Consider the following 23,599-nt stretch of genomic DNA (forward strand, 5'->3'; position numbering starts at 1 on the left):
CGAACTATGAATATTTGCAGAAGAAATAGTATGAAGATGAAGAAGAACTTAAAAAGATTGAAGAAGAAAGAAGAAAAGTTGCAATAATGGAATTTGCAGAAGAACGATGAAGTTGCAGAGAAAATAAAAAGAAAGAAGAAGAGAGTGAGAAGGAATATATATAGAGGGAATTTCTCCTCGAGAAAATAAACACGATTAATACGGAAAGATATACGCGGTTAAAAAGCAACGGTTACAAAAGACGTGTCGAGAAATAAATGGAAGAAAGAATACGTGTGATAAATGCAGAATATGAAGAGGAGAACATCTGCGACATTTCTCACATCATTCTCTACTTCGCAGAAAAGATATGAGAAGAGGAAAGATGTAGGATCAGAATCTCGCAACAACAATATTTCAGTGAAATTATCAACAACACAATACAATAGCGTCGCAGAACAATTTCAGGAAGAATATAATAAATGACGTCACCTAAGATCACGAGAAAGATGTGATAGTCCTGCGAAAATTAGAGAGCTTGCGAAATTAATATTTGTAAGGTTGCGAGAACGTCGCAGACCATACCCGAAAATAAAGGACAGATTAGCTGTCATCCACTATGTATTTCCTTATAAATAGTCGTTCGAGTTTTAAAGAGAGGGAGAGATCTTTTTTGAGTAAGAAATAAGTAAATAGGAGAGAGAAAGTCTAGAGCAGAGATCATTCTTGATTTCTTTATCTTTTCTTGTAAGAACATTCAAAGATTAATCAATAAAATTAAGAGTGTAAACCTAAAAATGAGTTGATTAATAATGAAATCATATGAGGGGTGTAGTGTAGGATTTCCTGCAACTACAGCAAGATCAATGGGTTTTTGCATGAAAATGCAAGGACGTTCTGCGATTTTGTCGCAATGATAAGAGGTGGCATAATAAGACCTTTAATTATGAAGGCAAAATAAGACCACATGACAAAACAAAATATTTATAATTATTCATAACATATCATTTCTCGCAAGAAAGATAATGAGAGGCAAGTATGGGAATCAGTAAACAAGAGGCATTATCTTTCTTGCCAGCAAAATACTAAAAGAGAAAATTAATTCCAAAGTTGGTTGAAGAATATTATTCGCAAGAAATAATGAAGATGAAACAGTTCAAGAAGATAAAACTAGATAAGAAACTCTTCGCCAATGTTCTCATTATCGCCAGCCTTTTCTTCATTTCGATTTTGATCTTCACCAACAATAATTTCTTCGAGAGGTACTTCTTTTTCGCCGCCATCTTGATTATCGCCAGCAATTACTTCTTTAGAAGAGATTTCTTTTTCGCTTCCATCTTGATTAGCACCAGCAGTTACTTCCTTAGAAGGGATCTCTTCTTCATCTTCCAAAAGATTATTCTCTCCACCACTTTCATAATCATAATCACTGTCAGCAGGACGAGGAATTTCATCATCAGCTACTTCCAAAGGTTCGATTGATGTAGGAGGAAGAGATTTGGACAATAAAATATCATTCACAAGAACTTCATCCCGGAGATGAACTTGACGAAGAAGTGCTCTCTGATGATTCCTATCTTGAATATCCTTAAAGTAAGCAAGATAATCAAGTCTTCTTTCTGCTCGGTAGAATACAAAATTTCAATATGATGAAGAACTCAAAAAAGTATGACAAAGAAAGGATAGTTAAGGCAGTCAAACTATTATGACTACCTTCCTTTTGCGAAATAAGGTGTTGAATCAAGGTCAGACAACTATTCTCCCAACGGTCCATCGCATTATCAAATTTATCTCCAACTAAACCTTTAAGTCGAGACTGAAGATTTTTCTCTTTAGAAATAAGAAAGGCATTTTTTTTCGCAAGTGAAGAATAAGATTCTACTAATTTGGAATATTGTTCTTTAAGTTGGTTCGCCTTTACACTTAAATCTATTCTACCTTGAATGAGTGTATCTCTTTCAGCGATAGATGACTCTGTTACTTCTTTAGGTTCATTTCTCAAAGAGCGAAGAGATTGTTCTTGGTCATCACATACTTTCTGAAGGATGCTAATTTGTTGCGAAGATATCGCCATCTTGTTTAAACAAGTTCGCTTCTCTTGAGATAGAGTTTTATTCTCATCTGATAAAGTTTTCATCCCTAGATTAGCTTTAGTTAAAGAATAAGAGAGGCGAGATATTTCATTACTTAATAAATTTTTCCTATGAACTAATTGGGTATTTTCATTGGTAAGATTATTTATATGATCAACAGAAGATGAATAGAGGTTATCTAATTGGTTATATTGATCCGTCAAAATCTCTTTATCAACACAGGCTTCTTCAACAACAGATTCAAATTGATATCTCTCCATTATTCGTTTCTGGTTTAAGGCTTAACATGCGAAAAAGGGATTTCAAGGACAATTAAATACGGAAAGGATAAAATCATTAGAAAGGCAAATTGAAGACACAGATAAAGAAATCATACCTCTCAGTTCATCATTCTTCTTGCGAAGATTGTCGCGATCCAACGAAACATTCTAGAGCTTTTGATTTTCTAGACGAAGATCATTACACTCTAAAGTCATCATTTGGAGATTCTTATTCAAGGTTTCAACCTCTTTTTCCAAATCTATTTGCGAAGCAGCTCTATCAGAGCCAAAATACTTACTCAGAATTTCGCAAACACCAGACTTGACAGGATCAATGGGAGACTTCTTAACATCATCCAGAACCTCAGATAAAACTTTGAAAGCAATATTTAAAGGAATAGGCTCAGGTAGAGAACTGGCAATGATAGAAGATTGGGAAACATTATCAATAGGAGGAGAAGAAGTTTCATTCACAGAAGGATTAATAAGGGGGGTTTCAATCATTGAAAGGTCAGTTGAAGGGATGAAATCTGAGGCAACCTTTTCGCGAATTGGAGATAATGGTTTAACTTGCGAAGATGTCGCATGAGATTTTGAAGGGATAAGTAAGTGAAAGGGAACATAGGTTTCAACGATTTTGAGGTGACGAGATTTCTTGAGAGGTTTGTTGGCATCCTTATCACCCTGCGAATCACAATCCAGATAAGAAACAGAGGCAACAATATTGTTATTAGAAAAGAATAATGTTTCTTACTACCTTATGATCTGCAGACTTTCTTTTGTTTACAACAACCTTATGCTGCGATTTGGGAATGTTAGGGTTCTGAACCGTAAATTTGGTATTAGAGACGTTTTTGTTGAAATAACAACAATATGGGAATCACATAAGCAGCATCAAACAAGGCAGTAAGCAAGATCAATTTCAGCAAAACCCATAAAAAAGAAAAAGGAAAACTAACCTCGATGAATCCATGGAATACACCAGCAGGAAGATTAATTCGTAAAAATTAAAAAAGAAGAAAATTACGAACAATGAAGATCTACATAGGGAACGGTATGGGAATGGACGAAGAATTAAGAAGATTGAAGAAGGAAGATAGAAGAAAAATTACAGCAGAGGAATTTACCGAGAAAATGATGAAGTTGCAGAGAAAATGAAAAAGAGAGTAAAGAAGAAGAAAAGGGAGAGTAAGAAGAGTATATATAGAGGAGATTTTCGGGAAGATAAACACAATTAATGCGAAAAGACGTGAGCGGTTGAAAAGCAGCGGTTATAGAAGACGTGTCAAGAAACATATGGGAGAAATGATACATGTGATAAATACAGAATATGAAGTAATGGATAGATGCGGCATTTCTCACATAGTTCTCTGCTTCGCAGAGAAGATATGAGAAGAGGCAAGATGTAGGATCAAAATCTCGCAGCTATAATGTCTCAGCGAAATTATTAACAACACAACACGACAGTGTCGCAGAACAACTTCAGAAACGACATAATAAATGACATCAGCCAAATCATGAGAAAAGTGTGACGATCCTGCGAAAATAAGGAAGTTTGCGAGATTAGTATTTGTAAGTTTGCGAGAATGTCGCAAACCATATCCGAAAATAAAGGACAGATTAGTTGTCATCCACTATGTAATTTCCTATAAATATCCATTCAGTTGTAAAGGAAAGAGAGAGAGATCTTTTCTGAGTGAGAAGCAAGTAATAGGAGAGAGAAAATCTAGAGCAGTGGTTATTATTGATTCCTTTATCTTTTCTTGTAAGATTGTTCAAAGATTCATCAATAATATTAAGATTGTTAATCCAAAAATGAGTTGAATGTTAATGAAATCTTATGAGGGGTGTAGTGTAGGATTTCCTGCAACTACACGAACTTTGTTGGTTGAGAGAAACCGGAGGAATTGGCTTTGTCAAGTCCGCAAACTCAGTTTGCGAACTCAGTCCGCGTACTGACGGAAGTTCTCTTGCCGAGAATTTCTGCTGGGATTTTCCAAAAAATCGTTTGCGTGTTTAGTCCGCGAACTCAGTCCGATTGCCTTAAGTCCGCGAACTTGTTTGTGAGCTTAAGTGGTTATCATCTAAGGATGTGCTCTGAACATGAAACTTAAATTACTAAGGAATGCTTTATGCAAACCGTGGCTATAAAGTTCATGAGCCGATTCAATTGAATCGAATCATCTTTGTTTCAATTGTGTCTTGTGTAGTTATATAAGATCTCATAGCAACTGAACAACTCTCTAACTAGTTCATTTGAGTCAATTGAACTAGTTATGGTGAAGAAGAACTATGTTAATATGAATTGCTCATATGGTTAACCTTTTGGGTTACTATGTTGAACCAACATACACGTACACGTTTGGGGATGGTTTTTCACAGACCCAGTAAACGTCTACCCAAGTGTGTGTGACAAGCTAAATTTTCGATCTAACGATTGAGAAATATTAGCTTGAATCTAAATCAGGTTTTCATCTAACGGTAAATATGGATTGCTTTGTAACTAAGGCAAAACCCTGATTTGAAGGCTATATAAAGGAGACATCTAGCATTGTGCAAAACTAATCCCCACACATCTGTGTGATACTAGTGCGCTCGCTAGAGTCGATTCTCCTTTAACCTTTGGTTTTCTTATCTAAAGCCAGGTTGACGACTTAAAGACTTTATTGGGATTGTGAAGCCAGACCGATACTACTTTTATCGTAGTTGTGTGATCTGATCTTGCATCTTCTATCGTACGAGTAAAATCTATTGATTGGCTTGAGATCGTGAGAGTTCTCCGATAGGCAAGATAAAGAAGTCACAAACATTTTCGTCTGACTGTTTGTGATTCCTCGACAAACCGCTTGTGTAGTCAAGAAGAATTGTTGAGAGGTGATTGATTAATCTAGGCTTTTCTTCGGGAATATAAGACCGGATTATCAATTGGTTCCTGTTCACCTTGATTTTATATCTTAAGACGGAACAAAACCTAGGGTTTTTCTGTGGGAGACATATTTATCCTTTGATAGACTTTTCTGTGTGAGACAGATTTGTTTATTATCAAGTCTGCGATTTTGGGTTGTAGCAACTCTTAGTTGTGGGTGAGATCAGCTAAGGGAATCAAGTGCGCAGTATCCTGCTGGGATCAGAGGCGTAGGAGTACAACTGTACCTTTAATTAGTGGGAGACTGATTGGGGTTCAACTATAGTCCAGTCCGAAGTTAGCTTGGAGTAGGCTAGTGTCTGTAGCGGCTTAATACAGTGTGTATTCAATCTGGACTAGGTCCCGGGGTTTTTCTGCATTTGCGGTTTCCTCGTTAACAAAATTTCTGGTGTCTGTGTTATTTCATTTTTCGCATTATATTGTTTATCTTTATAATTGAAATAATACAGGTTGTGCGTTAAAGGTTAATCGATTGGACATCCGACCTTGTGGTTGTGGATTTCATTGATTAACACTTGGACATTGGTCTTTGGTACCGTCCAACTTATTCCTTGTATTTGATAAAGACTCGCTATTGTTTTTAGCTTGAGTAAAAATCAAATCAAGAGAGAGATATTAACTCCTTGAGATACTTTTATCTAGATTGAGTCTGATTGTCTAGTTGATTCTCTAGCAATGTATTTCGGAGTTAGTCCATACAGATTGCTAAGCGAAATATTGGGTGGTGTTGTTAGACCCCCGCTTTTTCACACTATCATAACACGAAACCTGAGTACTGCATGTTTGTTTTTAACGCAATCATGCATTCTCGAAAAGGAAGCAAACACGTTGTGGGCAACGGTTTTTGTAGGGCAGCAGCTAATCATGTTTGACATGTTGATACTCTTAAAGCAAAAAAATTCACCAAGAAAATAAGTTCGCAATGAGTGGAAGAGTTGAAAATGAGTGAATGTGTGTGGTTAAATAAATACGGTCCTCTATTTATACATGTTCATTGCTTAATTGTGATCAGTGACATATTCAAAAAAATTTGACGTTTTTCTAATTTAATGGGTTATAATGGGTTAATCATAAAGGAACAGCCGTTCCGTCCATGCAGACCTTATAACATGGACGGTTTTATCTTATTTATGGGTATGAAAGGGTAAATAGAGGAGGAAAATAAGTGAATAAATTAAAGTCAGCCCTAGTTCCGGTCATATATAAGGGAGGAGAACTGTTTATGGTCTGATCAAAAGAAAGAGAAAGTGAAAGGTGAGCTATAATGTTTCCTTTTTTAGTACGACATTCATTTAACATTTCCTTTTTGAGCACAGGTCTGTACTAACAATGGTAATATCATAACGAAATAAGTCTTTAGACCTTAATTACCGATGCGTGGGATAAATTTTGACCCAAATTATGATGGAACTTTTGTAACGTTTTCTTGTTTATTGTGTTGTGGATCACCGGGAAAAAAAAATTGATTCCATCAGAAGACATGCATTTTTCCATTAGAAGATGTGCTCCCAAGGCTAAAGAAATAACTTGATTCCATATCTCATTATCAGCAGAGGAGTGGTTTCCAATAACCTATGTATATGTTTGTAGAAGATGTGTTTCACCATTAAGTTTCTATGCATGTATATGTGTACAAACTATTTTTCAATTGCTTGATCATGATTTTTTTTTTTTTGCTCTTCTTTTGATTTGAGTTTACTGTTTACCTTCTTTTTGTTTGTCCTGCAGATTTTGATTAAAATATTCATGGCATTAAAATCGGATAAAAAGATAGTTATGATCTTGATCAAGAATGCTCAGATGTTCCCAGGAATAATCTGATGAAAAGATAGTCATGATATGGATGAAAACAAGGTTCATCTTTCGATTGGTTAAATGTCTCATTCGAAAATAAACTTTTTATGGATGCTAGAAAATGATTGTTTTACATTGTAACTATATTGTTATTTTTTATTTTATTTTTGCAGGTTGACAAAAATAGGGTTATTCGGTTCCTAAAATTAAAATCAGGCCTCTGATGTAAGAGTAAATTATCGATGAGTTATTTTTTATGACTGCTAGCTAGAAAATGGTTGTTCTACATTGCAACTCTAACGTATTTTTATTTATTTTTTGCAGGATTATGGAAATTATTCAATGAGTACAATGAAAATTATTTTAGTAATTTTAAAAAGAATAATTGTGTGTGAGTTTTTTTATTTTATTTTGTGTTAAAATTTTGTTTTTACTTTTCTATGGTTGAAACATGGTTGTAACATTTATTTTTTTATGGTGCATTTATTTCTTTAATTGATGACGAACTAATTAAGAGGGTTATTAATATCTCCATAATAGAAGGAGTTACAAACACCACAGCCGCTAGATGTCTTTAGCTGGGATGAGACTGGGATGGTAGGATCACCTGTTTATCTCCGGAAATGTTATCCGACCGTCCGAGGCTAAAAAACCCATCATGTTTTGTACTATAGATTCCTTAATACTATGTCTAACTAGAGTACAATCATCACAACTTCACAGTTATGTTTTCAATATGCACGACTTGAAAGATACGTTAGGAATGAAACAGTTCAAGTCAAATATTACTAACCTCAAGTGGAAGGATGATGTCGTCGTTGTAGCTCTTTACTTTTTCACATTCTTCAAGTTTTCACGTAATACTTGTAAGTCTCATATCCTGGTAACTTTCTAGATAACCTATACGAAGTTGACTCTACCATATAATCAAGCGACTCTTTAAATGAGTTTTGATTCACTAAAATATGACAACCAAACTTGACATACCAACGCTTGGTGGGTTCAACCGAGCAATGCTCTAACAATCTTCCCCTTTGTCAATTTTAGTGAGAAAACTCTTACATCATATGGATAAACAAATTACAATAATTCATTATACATACGCTTGATTCCAAGTTTCAACAACACAATAACATGTATACATTCAATCCATAAATGCCGCTGTTGACATTATAATAACAAAGCTAATACTCCCCCTAAAGGTAAGATAGGTAGATTTTCAATCCGCACGTCTTTGTTATTCCCTTTGTAGTTAAGATAACCAGAAGTATCAATATGATATGTTACTCCCCCTTAATCTATGCTTTACTCTTTCGTTAGATATAACGTTTAAGCACCATTGCCCTTTCCTTAGTGATACCAAATCACTTATTTACTCCATATATTTCTCCCCCTTTTTGTCACAAAATAACAAAGGTACGAGCAAATAAAAGACAAACCGAAAGGATCTTACAAATCTTAAAATACTTGCAAAACCTATAAGAGTTAAGCACGAGGGTTCCACACACCATTTTAGATAACCAATATCAAAACCGAAACTACAAAGTAATTTTGTTTGACATGTTACCAAGGAAACAATTTCCCGAAGCAATTTTCCCTAATAGTTTAACAAATCAAAAATTGACTAAGCACCTTAGTTATTTTGCTAAACCGATTGTACAAATACAATCGCTTGTTCGATAAAGCCAAAATAAAGATCAGAATTGACTCTATTTTTCTCTTCAGGTTCTAATTATTCAAATAGTAACTTAGACCTTTCACTTTTAAACAAGAAAAGTACTAGGTTAGTTAACTAGCATTTCTTGTTAAGGCATTCGATTAGACTTGAATAACCGAAACCTCCACTTTGATAAGTCTAACTAAGATCATAATTAACTTAGTTTCTCTTATCCGGAATCGAATTGGACTAAACAATTGAACCCGAAAACCTTTTTGTTAAGCCATAAACAATTCATACAAAACAAATAAATCAACTTGCATAATTATTTACCTCAACCGGAAGCAATTGAAACAAACATAGACATTATAGTACCGCAATTGCATCGTAATTTTGTAAGCCTAAACAATTGATACCAAACACTAAAGCAAGATAACAATAGTTTTTCTTAACCGGAAACAATTGAATCACACACATACATCCATACACAAATAATGGAATAAACATCAATTGTACCGAAATTTTGTTAAGCAAAAGCAATAAATATACGAAATAAAATCAGGCTTTTCTTAAACAAGAAAACGATTAACTAACAAATTCGTTACCTCAAGTTTCGCATCCTCTTCACCCCCAAAAGATATGTCATTAAACGCAAGTTCACAAAGAACTCTCCCCCGTTGTGTTGTCATCCTCTCGCAAGACAAAAGAACAACAACAAGGACCAACCTTTACCAGAGAAAGGTTGAAAATCGGTTTTAACTAATGCAATGCAAAAGTTGAAACCCCGAAACACATATGCTTTTATGCTAAACCAAAAACGATTCAACATATTTTGACTGTTGCACATATTAGTTTCAATCAGAACCCCTTATGATCCTTTGATAAATCCTACCAACATGGGCTATAACTTAATCCTGCTAAACCAAAAAGTCACCCAAACCATAAGGGTTCACACAATATGAGATCAAATATTAAGGTTATGAAAACCGAAATCAAACATCCCATAAACACATAGCAATAATATAAAGCATTCATTCACATATATTTGCTTCTTGGAATCGGTCATACCACACGAATTCATACACAAGACTGTTTTAGGCATAACTTTTGCATACGAAGTCCGAATTCAGTGATTTTTGGCTCGTTTTAACCGTATAAACAATAGTTACACATATGTGATCAGTAGATATAAACATCATAAACTCAAACTTACCGTTTCTATCAAAATCTCAAATATAGATCGAAAAGATATGAGTATAGAAGAAAAGGAATCTCCCTAAAGATGTTAATTAGTCATATAATAACCTAAAGATAATATGCTCAGTTATTCATGTGATTCCTTACCTTTCAAAAGATTGAGCACCAAGGTGAGCATGCACATTCTAACACAACTAGGTTGTGTTGAGTTGAGCCTTGTCTTGTTCGTCACGAGTGACTATGGCAGAATCATCATTCTTGACCTCTTGCTTGGTTTATTTTCTCTTGTTCCATCTCTTGTTTTTCTTATTTGACTTGTGATGAGGAGTGTCATTATCACAATGTTCACTAGTACAAGAGATTTCAGACATGATGTCTCTCTTTAGTCTTTCAAGAAAACTCTTGTAATTATTGTCACCAACAATTAACAGCTGAGAGTCATTATTGTGACTAACTTTTGGTACCTTCTTGGCTATGGAGGACTTTGGGACCCATTTAAAGTTGGGTTTTGCAGGAGCAGCTTTCTCCTTCATACCATTAGAACCATTGTCCTTTTGGATATTTTGTGAAATAAATTTTCTCCAATTTGGAACATCAGATCTTGTCTTAGCATTTACAAAGTCATCTCTCTTTCTATATTCGGGTCTTTTATAAGATGACCTTGTTGAGCGATAGGAAAAATTTCAATTGTCATTATAATAACTCTTTTGCCTAAACTTTGGGCAATATCGATCTGAGTTCCTTTGGGGAGAAATCTTAGCCAATTCTTTTGATACAAAAGAAAGTGCATCTTGCATCTTACGAACTTTGCATCCCCATTGCAAGTGCCCTTTATTACCACAATAATAACAATGCTTAGTATAAACATACGAAGTATGAGTTTTAGTGTTATCTTTTTATGGATCCTCTTGCATTGGAGATCAACGAGTTTTCTTCTTCTTCTTCTTCTTCTTCTTCTTCTTCTTCAACGTTGTTGCTTTCTTGACATTAGCAGAAGTGCTCTCTTTGATTGTTGCTGGTTGAACACAATTCTTAGGCTTGACTGGCTTTACTTCTTTACAAGAAATAATATCATTTTTGACAACAGTGGAAGCCTCTGGTTGAGAAGAATTAGTAGCTTTAAGAAATTTTACCTCTTTGTTAATATTTGAAAAATCTATTCCCTTATAGCCCAATCCTCGTGTATCACGATGATTTCTACTTGCTTCTAACATTGAGGTTAAATTGTTTGAGATGAAATTGAACTTTTTAAGGTCCAAAATTTCTTCTTCCAATGTCTTGATTTTATCAAAAGCACCAGCTAGATCAGTCTTAAGATGTTTTTCTCGTGGAAGATATACACCTTCTTTCTCTTCAAAACACTTTGGTTGAGAATTAACCCTTGCTTCAGATTCAACAAGTTTCTTTTTCGACAAAAAGAGATCTCTTCGAAGATTTTCACATTCTAATTTCTTAGAATTTAGCTCGTCTGTACGATCTTTAAGAAGAGAATCACAGATTTGGTAACCAATATAATATCCTTGAAAAACCTTCTTCAATTTCTTGTTCTCACGACAAAGAGGAGTCATAAGACCAACGAAATCCGAAGATCTCAGTTTTTTATTTTTCAAAGGATTCAGTAGTTTAGAGTATTATGAGATATCCTCTTCTTCTCGTTCAAAATTTGAGTCATCATCATCGGAAATTTCATCCATCCTTTCTTCTAGACAAATTTTCCAGTTGTCATCGGTTTCTACATCATTAACAAGATTAACTTGTCTAGTAGAATCTCTGGTAATGAATTCATGATCGTTTTCAGATATTGATTCGTAGATGCCATCATCAAGTGTTAATTCAAAACTCTTGATATCTTGGTTTAAGTTAACTGAATCATTCTCAGGTTCCATGAAAACCATTTTTAGATTCCAGTCTTATAGGTTGGATCGCACAAACACAGATTGTTAGATCTTTTCGTGTTTTCCTGCGCTGATACCAATTGAAAAGACGAGGGTACCCAAATATACCTCAATCTAAAACTTTTACACCTATAAGTCCTTTCTCCGAAAGTGATTGTCTATGGACTGAGTCGAGAAAATACAACTAATCGGTTCACACTCTGTGTGATCGTCTATGGATACGAGATCGAGATAATACGACAACAAGATAACTTGTGTGATTGAATATGGATACAAGATCGAGACAATATAACAACGAAGTATGATTACTTGATAATAGATTCGGACTTAACCAAACACAATAGGATTGCTATCAAGTAAATAGGAATTCACGTTTGTGTATTTTACTTCTAATTATAATAAAACAATTATAATTGCGGAAATAGAAAAGTTAAAGACACAACAATATTTTGTTAACGAGGAAACCGCAAATACAGAAAAACCCCGGGACCTTGTCCAGAATTGAATACTCTCAGAATTAAGCCGCTATACAAAATCTAAACCAACTTCGTATAGTTGAGACCAAACAACTAAACCTATAGTTTTCCTAGTTCCCTCAGTATCCCTGCGCCTCCAACTTGTAATAAGTCACATACTTGGAACAATTCCTTTGGTTCGTATTCCAAACAGTAAAGGAACAACAAATCTGTTCGGTAACAACTCTTTTCAAACAAGTGATATGAGTTTAACAAAAGGCTCTTCCGTTTATCCCAATAAACTCCTTTGTCGGGTTCTTAGATCCATCTCTTAACAACTACCAAAGTAATTATCTAGACTATGCAATCAATACTCTTAATCACAAAGAAATGTATTGATGCCGATCTACTCAACTAATCAATCAAGGTTATCACAAAGATAGACCGATTATAGTTGGATCCCCAGCCGATCAAGTTTTGTGCACACCAAAGATTATGAACTCAAATAAGAAATCTTCTTTATCTTCAAATCTTCTTAGATCTTCAATAAACACCTGCACACAAACAACTTGAATCTCTTGTGACCAATCACACACAAAACGGAGTCTGTTAACGATGGATTATCACAAGACGTCTTTAGATCTACAAACATTTCTAAAGATCCCCGTCGATACTTCGATCTAGTTTGAGTGAATCTTATATCAGAAGAGAAGATTCTCAAGCATAAAAAAACTAGGTGCAATCAAAGTTCAATAACCGTTAGTCAATCAAATCAACCAAAAACTAATAATAAACTGCAATTGTCTAGTTTCCCACCTACGGTACTCGTAGAGCTTCCCAATCCCAAAGAAGTCTTTAAAACGAGCGGTCGTAAGAGATTTCGCCTAATTAGGGTACTTTCCTCTCTGAATAGACGGCTCCACCAGTAACAACACACGTAGGTAGTTTTGATGGCTCTGAGGATTAGTTTACTCGAAATGCAAACTTCAATATTTATAGACCAAGGAAGTTTGGACACCAAGGAATTTCCAAAACCGAATATATTCTCAAAGATATGCAATAAAGGCAAATACGGTTTTCATAATTCCTGGAAATGCTCTGTTCAAATATTGACCGAAATCTCAGTAGAAAATCTCCAATTAGTAAATGTACATTACCAATTTTTATTTTCTAAAGATATGCATTTAATTGCTGGAAATTAAAAGCATATAAAAACGAAAAACCTTAATTAAAAGATTCTCAATTTATTTCGATCCGGGATTCTCCTTTAGTTATTAAGGAATATCTTTGAATAATAAAAGATAAGAGTTATTGAACATGTTCAAAGTATGTCGACATCTTTATTTTGTAAATCCTTTTTCATATTTACAATCTTGGAACCGATTTGCCACACTTCCAAACGAGCTTAGAATTGGTTCATCTGACTTCCAAGAATTATGTGATTGATTATCCTATCAAATCACCATTAATGGGTTTCACGGTTCTGCCAAAACACAAAACTTGGTTCTACCTCCATGTGGGTACTAGGATCGGCCACACTAGCTTTCCAAAAATTGGTTGACTAGGTACTAGAATCGGTTACCACATATTTATGGTATTTTACTTGTGATCGGTTGCACCAATTACTAAGACTTGTTGCACCTCTTACAAGGATCAACTCCCCAATGTCTAGAGTTGGTCATACCAATTACAACATATCGATCATATCATCTCAGGTGATTACTTAAGATCGGTTTCACTAATAAAAGTCATATCAATACAAAAGTCAGGCATTGTGAATAGTTTTACCAAGATACATAAACAAGTTATGAGCGGTTATACTAAACACACATATTGGTAATCCAAAGATTTGCAATGAATAACAATACCAATAAGCCTAGCGATTTCCCTTTTGATTCACAAAAAAAGTTTATGAATTATAATTCCTTTAAACAAATGTAAAACATTGTTTCATAGGAAGAAATCTTCACCCATACCCATACATAATCATAATAGCATTCATACGATTATGTCGATGTCTTATATACGAAGTTCAAAAGATAAACGTTATACTTCGTATTGTAACTAGAAATAATTTGTGTCGTAACGACACGGCATGATAAGGTATAATTTCGTATCATAATAATTTTAAAAATTACTACACACTATCATAACACGAAACCTGAGAACTGCAGGTTTTTTTCAACGCAATCATGCATTCTCGAAAAGGAAGTAAATACGTTATGGGCAACAGTTTTTGTAAGGTTGTAGCTAATCATGTTTGACATGTTGATACCCTTAAATAAAAAAAATTCACCAAGAAAATAATTTGGGAATGAGTGAATGAGTTGAAAATGAGTGAATGTGTGTGGTTAAAGAAATACGGTCCTCTATTTATACATGTTCATTTCTTAATTGTGATTAGTGAATATTCAAAAAAAAATTGACGTTTTTCTAATTTAATGGGTTATTATGGGTTAATCATAAAGGAACAGCCGTTTCGTCCATGCAGACCTTATAGCATGGACAATTTTATCTTATTTATGGGTATGAAAGGGTAAATATAGGAGGAAAGTAAGTGAATAAATTAAAGTCAGCCCTAGTTCCGGTTATATATAAGGGAGGAGAACTGTTTATGGTCTGATCAAAAGAAAGATAAAGTGAAAGGTGAGCTATAACGTTTCCTTTTTTAGTACGACATTCATTTAACATTTCCTTTTTGAGCACAGGTCTGTACTAACAATGGTTATATCATAACAAAATAAGTCTTTAGACCTTAATTACCGATGCATGGGATAAATTTTGACCCCAATTATCATGGAACTTTTGTAACGTTTTCTTTTTTATTGTGTTGTGGATCATCGGAAAAAAAAACTTGATTCCATCAGAAAACATGTGTTTTTCCATTAGAAGATGTGCTCCCAAGGCTAAAAAAATAACTTGATTCAATATCCCATTATCAGCAGAGGAGTGGTTTCTAATAACCTGTGTGTATGTTTGTAGAAGATGCGTTTCACCATTAAGTTTCTATACATGTATATGTGTACAAATTATTTTTCAATTGCTTGATCAGGATTTTTTTTTTGTGCTCTTCTTTTGGTTTGAGTTTATTGTTTACCTTCTTTTTGTTTGTACTGCAGATTTTGATTAAAATATTCATGGAATTAAAATCGAATAAAAAGATAGTTATGATCTTGATCAAGAATGCTCAGATGTTCCTAGGAATAATCTGATGAAAAGATAGTCATGATATGGATGAAAACATGGTTCATCTTTCGATTGGTTAAATGTCTCATTCGAAAATAAACTTGTTATGGATGCCAGAAAATGATTGCTTTACATTGTAACTATATTGTTATTTTTTATTTTTTTTGCAGGTTGACGAAAATAGGGTTATTCGATTCCTAAAATTAAAATCAGACCTATGACGTAAGAGTAAATTATCGATGATTTATTTTTTATGAATGCTAGCTATAAAATGGTTGTTCTACATTGTAACTCTAATGTATTTTTATTTACTTCTTGCAGGATTCTGGAAATTATTCAAGGCTAAAAAACCCATCCTGTTTTGTACTATAGATTCCTTAATACTATGTCTAACTAGAGTATAATCATTCACAGCTTCGCAGATATGTTTTCAATATGCACGACTTGAAAGATACGTTAGGAATGAAACAGTTCAAGTCAAATATTACTAACTTCAAGTGGAGGGATGATGTCATCGTTGTAGCTCTTTACTTCTTCACATTCTTCAAATCTTCACGTAATACTTGTAAGTCTCATATCCTGGTAACTTTCTAGCTAACCTATACGAAGTTGACTCTAGCATATAATCAAGCGACTCTTTAAATGAGTTTTGATTCACTAAAATATGACAACTAAACTTGACATACCAACGCTTGGTGGGTTCAACCGAGCAATGCTCTAACATTTTTCATGTACTGTAATCCCTTGTGAGAATTAGAGAAAGACATAGAAGAAGATTTGCTCATTAAGACAGAGTTTTCCTTTTTCAAGGAATTGCATTGTTCCTGGGCTAGGAGAAGAGATGCGACCAGTTTCTCTTTTTCAGCACGAATGTTGTTCATATCTGATGAATAAGCCTTGATCAAACGTTTTTCTCTAATTGAATCTGAAAAACTGGGGGTCTAACAACCACACCCAATATTTCGTTTAGGCAATATGTATGGATTAACTACAATATATTTCCAAGCGAATCAACTATACAGTCAGACACAATCAAGGAAAATACATCCAAGAGTTATATCTGAATTTCTCAAATCAATATGCAATCGAACAGATAGAAATCTGTGAGCCGGATTAACATGAGAATTAACTTGGATGGTACCAAAGACCAATATCCAAGTGTCAATCAATTTATATCAACAACCAAAGGTTGGATTATCTAATTGATTGAACTACGCACAAACTGTGATATTTCAATTATATAAAAATATAATGCGGAAAAGAAATAACACAGACACCAGAAATTTTGTTAACGAGGAAGCCGCAGATGCAGAAAAACTACGAGACCTAGTCCAGATTCGAACACCATACTGTATTAAGCCGCTACAGACTCTAGCCTACTACCAGTTAACTTCGGACTGGAATGTAGTTAAGCCCTAACCAATCTCACACTGATTAAGGTATAGTCGCGTTCCTTACGCTTCTTGAACCACGCCGGATTCTGCGCACTTGATTCATTTAGCTGATCTCACCCATAAGAGTTTCTATGACCCAAATTCGAAGACTTGATAAACAAATCTGTCTCACACAGAAAAGTATATTGAATAGATAAATCTGTCTCCCACAGAAATACCTACGAGTTTTGCTTCGTCTTTTCATAAATCAAGGTGAATGGAAACCAATTGATACACCGGACTTATATTCCCGAAGAACATCCTAGTAATATCAATCGCATCACAATAATATTAATCGTATGGTAGCGGAACAAGATATTGTGGAATCACAAAGAATGAGACGAAAAGCTTTGTGATTACTTTTTATATCTTACTTATCGGAGATAAATCTCCAGCAAATCTTAGAGAAGATAGTACTCAATACGATAGAACAAAGTAAGATCAGAACACACAACTACAGAGAAAATAGTTGGGTTCGGATTCAGAATCCCAATGAAGTCTTTAAGTCGTTAACCAATAATGATTTTAGGAAAAACTTAGGTTAAAGGAGAATCAACTCTAGTCGCAACTAGTATCACACAGGAGGTGTGGGGATTAGGTTTCCCAGTTGCTAGACTTCTCCCTTATATAGTCTTCAAATCATGGTTTGCAATCAATGCTACCTTGGTAGCAAAGCATTCAACATTCACCGTTAGATGAAAACCTGATTAGATTCAAGCTAATATCTTTAAACCGTTAGATTGTCTTAGCTTGTTACACACAAATGAAATGTACCTTCGTTTAGATATGGGTAACCGTACCTAAACATGTACACATAGTTGGCTCAACAATAGATAACCAAAGTTAGCCATATGAACACTTTCATATCAACCTTGTTCATCTTAATCAAAACTAGTTCAAATGACTCAAATGAAACTAGTTATAGAGTTGTTCAATTGTTTATATTCTCATAGAAGTATATAAGACACAATTGAACCAAAATCGGTTTTGATTCACTCGAATCAATTTATGAACATTATAGCCACGGTTTGCAAAGATTGCATTCCTTATTATATAAATGTATTTGTTCATGAGTATGTAAACATACATAACCGATTTTAGAACTTAACCCACTCAAGTATGCAAACGGGTATGCATACCTAAGTTCCCGGACTTGGTCTTGTTCGCCAATATGCAAATGGGTACACATACTGTCGTTCATGACCGAACTCAGTTGAAATTAGTACGCATACGGGTATGCATACTATAGTTCCCGGACTTCAACTGTTGAATCAGTATGCATACGGGTATGCATACTAAATTCCCGGACTTGGAATACACTTGCAAAAGTTAGCATACAAGTACATACTATGCTATATCCAATCCATGGTTAATTGGTCGAAACTCCATGTTAATCATTGGAACATTCTTGGAAGACAGAATAGTTGTCTCACACAAATTATTAGCTTCGAAGAAATTTTCAAGTGATCAATACGAAACATTCCTAGTCTACATCAAATGACTGTCTCACACAAATCATGTTAGATGTTACCAGGCGATTTTCACATAATCATCTTTTGACTTTCGTCAAGAATAAAGATGAACTTGGTTAAACCGAAAGCTTTCCAACACATATTTACAGAAATATGTAAGCGAGTTAAACTCAACTCGAAATATTAAATGTGTATAATATAAAGTCTATATAGCTATACGACTTTTGTCTCAATAAGAGATAGAATAGAAATAGACTTCTTAGTGATAGATGAGTTCAAGTCTCCACATACCTTTTGTTGATGAAGTTCCACAAGCTCCCCTTAGTAGTTATTCATCTTCAATCGGTGAACGCCGTGAAGTCTAAAGTTCAACTACACATTCTATCCTAATCCGAGACATAGCTATAAGTAGACTAGAAATCAAGACTTATAACTAAACTTGACAACAAGTTTGAGATAGCAACGCTTGCGAGTTCGACCGAGCAGTGCTCTAACAGAATCTTCTTTAACAATATCTTCAAGAACACTAATTTTTTCACGCTATAGGGTAGTTTCTTGAACAAGGTTTTCGATATTGTTAGAGAAAGACTGAACAATACTGTAGAGTTCCCGTTCTCGACCAAGAGACTTCTCGAGTTCATCAATGAACTGAGCATGTTTTTCTTCAAGAGACTTTATTTTAGAATCTTGAAAATCAATAATCTCAGCAGATTTTTTTTAATATTCTGGTGAGTTCCATTTCATCTTCTGACATAGTGTCAATTGTCTTATCAGAGCAAATGTTATCAGAATCTGATAGCAAAATTTTTTTACCTCGGGATTCGGAAGAATCATCTAAGGAGTTATCCTTTGAGGTAAGCCCAAGACATTTAGCGTCATTAAAAAGTTTGGAAGACATTTTTTATGTGCGCAAGAACGAGACAATCAATCCACAGAAATCAGATTTCTACAAACACAGACTTATGAAGTCATAAACATGTTTGCCTGCTCTGATCCCAATTGAAAAAGCGGGGGTCTAACAACCACACCCAATATTTCGTTTAGAAAATCTGTATGGACTAACTCCAATATAATTCCAAGAGAATCAACTTGATAGTCAGACTCAGTCAAGGAAAATATATCCAAGAGTTATATCTCAATTTCTCAAATCAATATGCAATCGAACTGATAGAAATCTGTGAGCCGGATCAATATGAGAAATAACTTGGATGGTACCAAAGACCAATATCCAAGCGTCAATCAATGTCAATCAACAACCAAAGGTTGGATTCACCAACTGATTGAACTACGCACTACCTGAGATATTTCAATTATATAGAAAATATAATGCGGAAAAGAAATAACACAGACACCAGAAGTTTTGTTAACGAGGAAACCGAAAATGCAGAAAAACCCCGGTACCTAGTCCAGATTTGAACACCACACTGTATTGATCCGCTATAGACTCTAGCCTACTACAAGTTAACTTCAAACTGGAATGTAGTTGAGCCCTAACCAATCTCACACTGATTAAGGTACAGTCGCGTTCCTTACGCCTCTGAACCCCAGCAGGATTCTACACACTTGATTCCCTTAGCTGATCTCACCCACAACTAAGAGTTGCTACGACCAAAGTCGAAGACTTGATAAACAAATTTGTCTCACACAGAAAAGTCTATTGAATATATAAATTTGTCTCCCACAGAAATACCTACAAGTTTTTGTTTCATCTTTTGATAAACCAAGGTGAACATGAACCAATTGATACACCGGACTTATATTCCCGAACAAAAACCTAGTAATATCGATCATCTCACAATAATCTTAACCGTACGGTAGGGGAACAAGATATTAAGGAACCACGAAGAATGATACGAAGAGCTTTGTGATTACTTTTTATATCTTACTTATTGGAGATAAATCTCGAGCAAATCTTAGAGAAGATAGTACTCAATACGATAGAAGAAAGTAAGATCAGAACACACAACTGTAGAGAAAATAGTTGGATCTGGCTTCAGAATCCCAATGAAGTCTTTAAGTCATTAACCTATAATGGTTTTAGGAAAAATCTAGGTTAAAGGAGAATCGACTCTAGTCACAACTAGTATCACACAGGAGGTGTGGGAATTAGGTTTCCCAGTTGCTAGAGTTCTCCCTTATATAGTCTTCAAACCAGGGTTTGCAATCAATGCTACCTTGGTAACAAAGCATTCAATATTCATCGTTAGACGAAAACCTGATTAGATTCAAGCTAATATCTTTCAACCGTTAGATTGTCTTAGCTTGTTACACACAAATGAAATGTACCTTCATTTAGATATGGGTAACCGTACCTAAACGTGTACACGTAGTTGGCTCAACAATAGTTACCGAAGTTAGCCATATGAACGCATTCATATCAACCTTGTTCATCTTAATCACAACTAGTTCAAATGACTCAAATGAAACTAGTTATAGAGTTGTTCAATTGTTTATATTCTCATAGAAGTATACAAGACACAATTGAAGCAAAATCGGTTTTGATTCACTCGAATCAATTCATGAACATTATAGCCACGGTTTGCAAAGATTGCATTCCTTATTATATATGTATTTGTTCGTGATTATGTAAACATACATAAAAAATTTAGAACTTAACCCACTCAAGTATGCAAACGAGTACGCATACCTAAGTTCCCAGACTTGGTCTCGTTCGCCAGTATGAAAACGGGTACGCATACTGTCGTTCATGACCGAACTCAGTTGAATCAGTACGCATACGGGTATGCATACTATAGTTCTCGGACTTCAACTGTTGAATCAGTACGCATACAAGTATGCATACTAAATTCCCGGACTTGGAATACACTTGCACCAGATAACATACAAGTACACATACTGTGTTATATTCAATCAAAGGTTAATTGTTCTAAACTCCCATTTCAATCATTGGAACATTCTTGGAAGACGAAAATAGTTGTCTCACACAAACTATCAACTTCAAAGCAATTTTCAAGTGATCGAATGATCAATACGAAACATTCCGAGTCTACATCAAATGACTGTCTCACACAAATCATGTAAGATGTTACCAAGCGATTTTCACATGATCATCCTTCGACTTTCGTCAAGAATAAAATATGAACTTGGTTAAAGCGAAAGATTACCAACACATATTTCGAGAAATATGTAAGGGAGTTAAACTCAACTCGAAACATCAAATGTGTATAATGCAAAGTCTATATAGTTACACGACTTTTGTCTCAATAGGAGATAGAATATAAATAGACTTCTGAGTGATCGATGAGTTCAAGTCTCCACATACCTTTTGTTGATTAAGTTCCACAAGCTCCCCTTAGTGGTTCTTTGTCTTCAATCGATGAACGTCGTGAAGTCTAAAGCTCAACTACACATTCTATCCTAATCCGAGACATAGCTCTAAGCAGACTAGAAATCAAGACTTATAGTTTTGACAACTAAACTTGACAAACAAGCTTGAGATAACAACGCTTGAGATAACAACGCTTGAGAGTTCGACCGAGCAGTACTCTAACAACTTCTAGGCCATTTTACTAACTTATCTGCTGATTCTGTTAAATCTATCAACAAAATTACAGTCAATTTTATCAAACCATGAAGTGGCTGACTTAGTATCTTCTATAGATGTGTTAGCTTAGCTCTCCATGAGCATGGACTGTTAATGTTGTGATAATCATGGATAACTCCTTTCCAGTGTCCTAAAAATAAGGCATTGTTTCGCTGTTTTTTCCTTTGCCCACACTGATGCTTGCTTGAAACCTATGGCTTCCACAACATATGGACATGCTATTCTTTCTTGAGAGTATAAAAACACCAACCAGTTTATCCTTATGGATATGAATGATTCATGTGCCATATATACCTATTTTTTCCTCGAACGAAGCATCTAAGTAAAAAATGTTTGGAACGCCATTGTGTGAGTAAAACCTGATGGAGGGCCTCTGGATGGCATTCCTTTCATTCCTCAGTTGCTGGTCAGCGGTAGGATATTCTTAATAGTAAAATCATGGGATTAGTATTCTGATAAATTTTAAAAATGAAGTGAGTAAAAGTTAAGACTTATCCCCGAAGCTTAATCATAAGTCAATTTGAGATTCTGATTGTGAAAATAATTTTCATTTTTCTCATTTTTTTTTTTTTTTTTGCTTTTCTCTCTTCTGCCTTTGTTCACCCATTCCATATACTCATTCAAGTAATACAACAAGAAGGAGAAAAATTCTACATGATGCCAATTCCAATGTTTAAAGATAAAATATTTTGATCTTTTAGTGCCATTGAATGCCAAAATTGGGGAAAATATGTAAAACTTTGATATTTTATGGTATGATGAAAAAATTGTAATTTTTGACAAAGTGAATGATGTATAGATAAGGGATTATTATATTATAATATTCTCTAATAAGAGAACCAAAAAATTCATGTACCTAGATCAATTAAATTCCTTAAGTTTGCTAATTTATATATCATAATTTATTTCTATAAAAATAAAAAATTCATGTGGCTATAACTTGATATCAATCAATATATAATCACGATGATACTAATAATGGAAGAAATAAACAGATGAGTTGGATCGACCTTCTACTTGATTTCATGGGCCATAAATGAAAACCAGAAAAGTCAAATTTAATTAGAACAAATGGTTTGTGCATGTATCACAAATTCATCGGGCAACAAAATCGAGTTGTTACATGAATCCTGATAGTGTCCTTTATCTAATTATTTTTAATTATCCCTAAAATAACCTTTACCATTTGCGTTACACCATTAATAGAAAGAAGGAGATCGAAAGGGGAGGTTAAAGAAGAAGAAGAATGAGGAGGAGATCGAGAGGATCTTGAACTATTGATACATCAAACCCTATTATGAAGTTAGATGTAGAGGACTTTTGAGTGTTCATTACAATAACCCTAATATCAATTTCTGATTTACTGGTTTTTATTCGCTATAGATCTGTCTAATTGTAGAGTATGGAAAAATCTAGTTTTGTTTTTAGTGATGCTCAACCAATTTATGCAAAAGAGGCATTAAGCTGTGTGACTGATTCTCCACTTAATCAAGAAAAGGTTTTTCTTTCTTGAATGCTTTATTTATTGAATGCTTTACGGGATGAAATTATAGATCAACATATGAAAGCCAAACTCATGAAATCTGAAAGTCTTATACCAATGACTATCGTTTGATACAAATCAATCAAAAAGGTGAAGAAAGAAATTCCAAAGTTTGGGTACGAGTCTCTTAATTTCAATAAGATA

Source organism: Papaver somniferum, chromosome 9 (genome assembly GCF_003573695.1).
Source record: "Papaver somniferum cultivar HN1 chromosome 9, ASM357369v1, whole genome shotgun sequence".
NCBI lineage: Eukaryota > Viridiplantae > Streptophyta > Magnoliopsida > Ranunculales > Papaveraceae > Papaver > Papaver somniferum.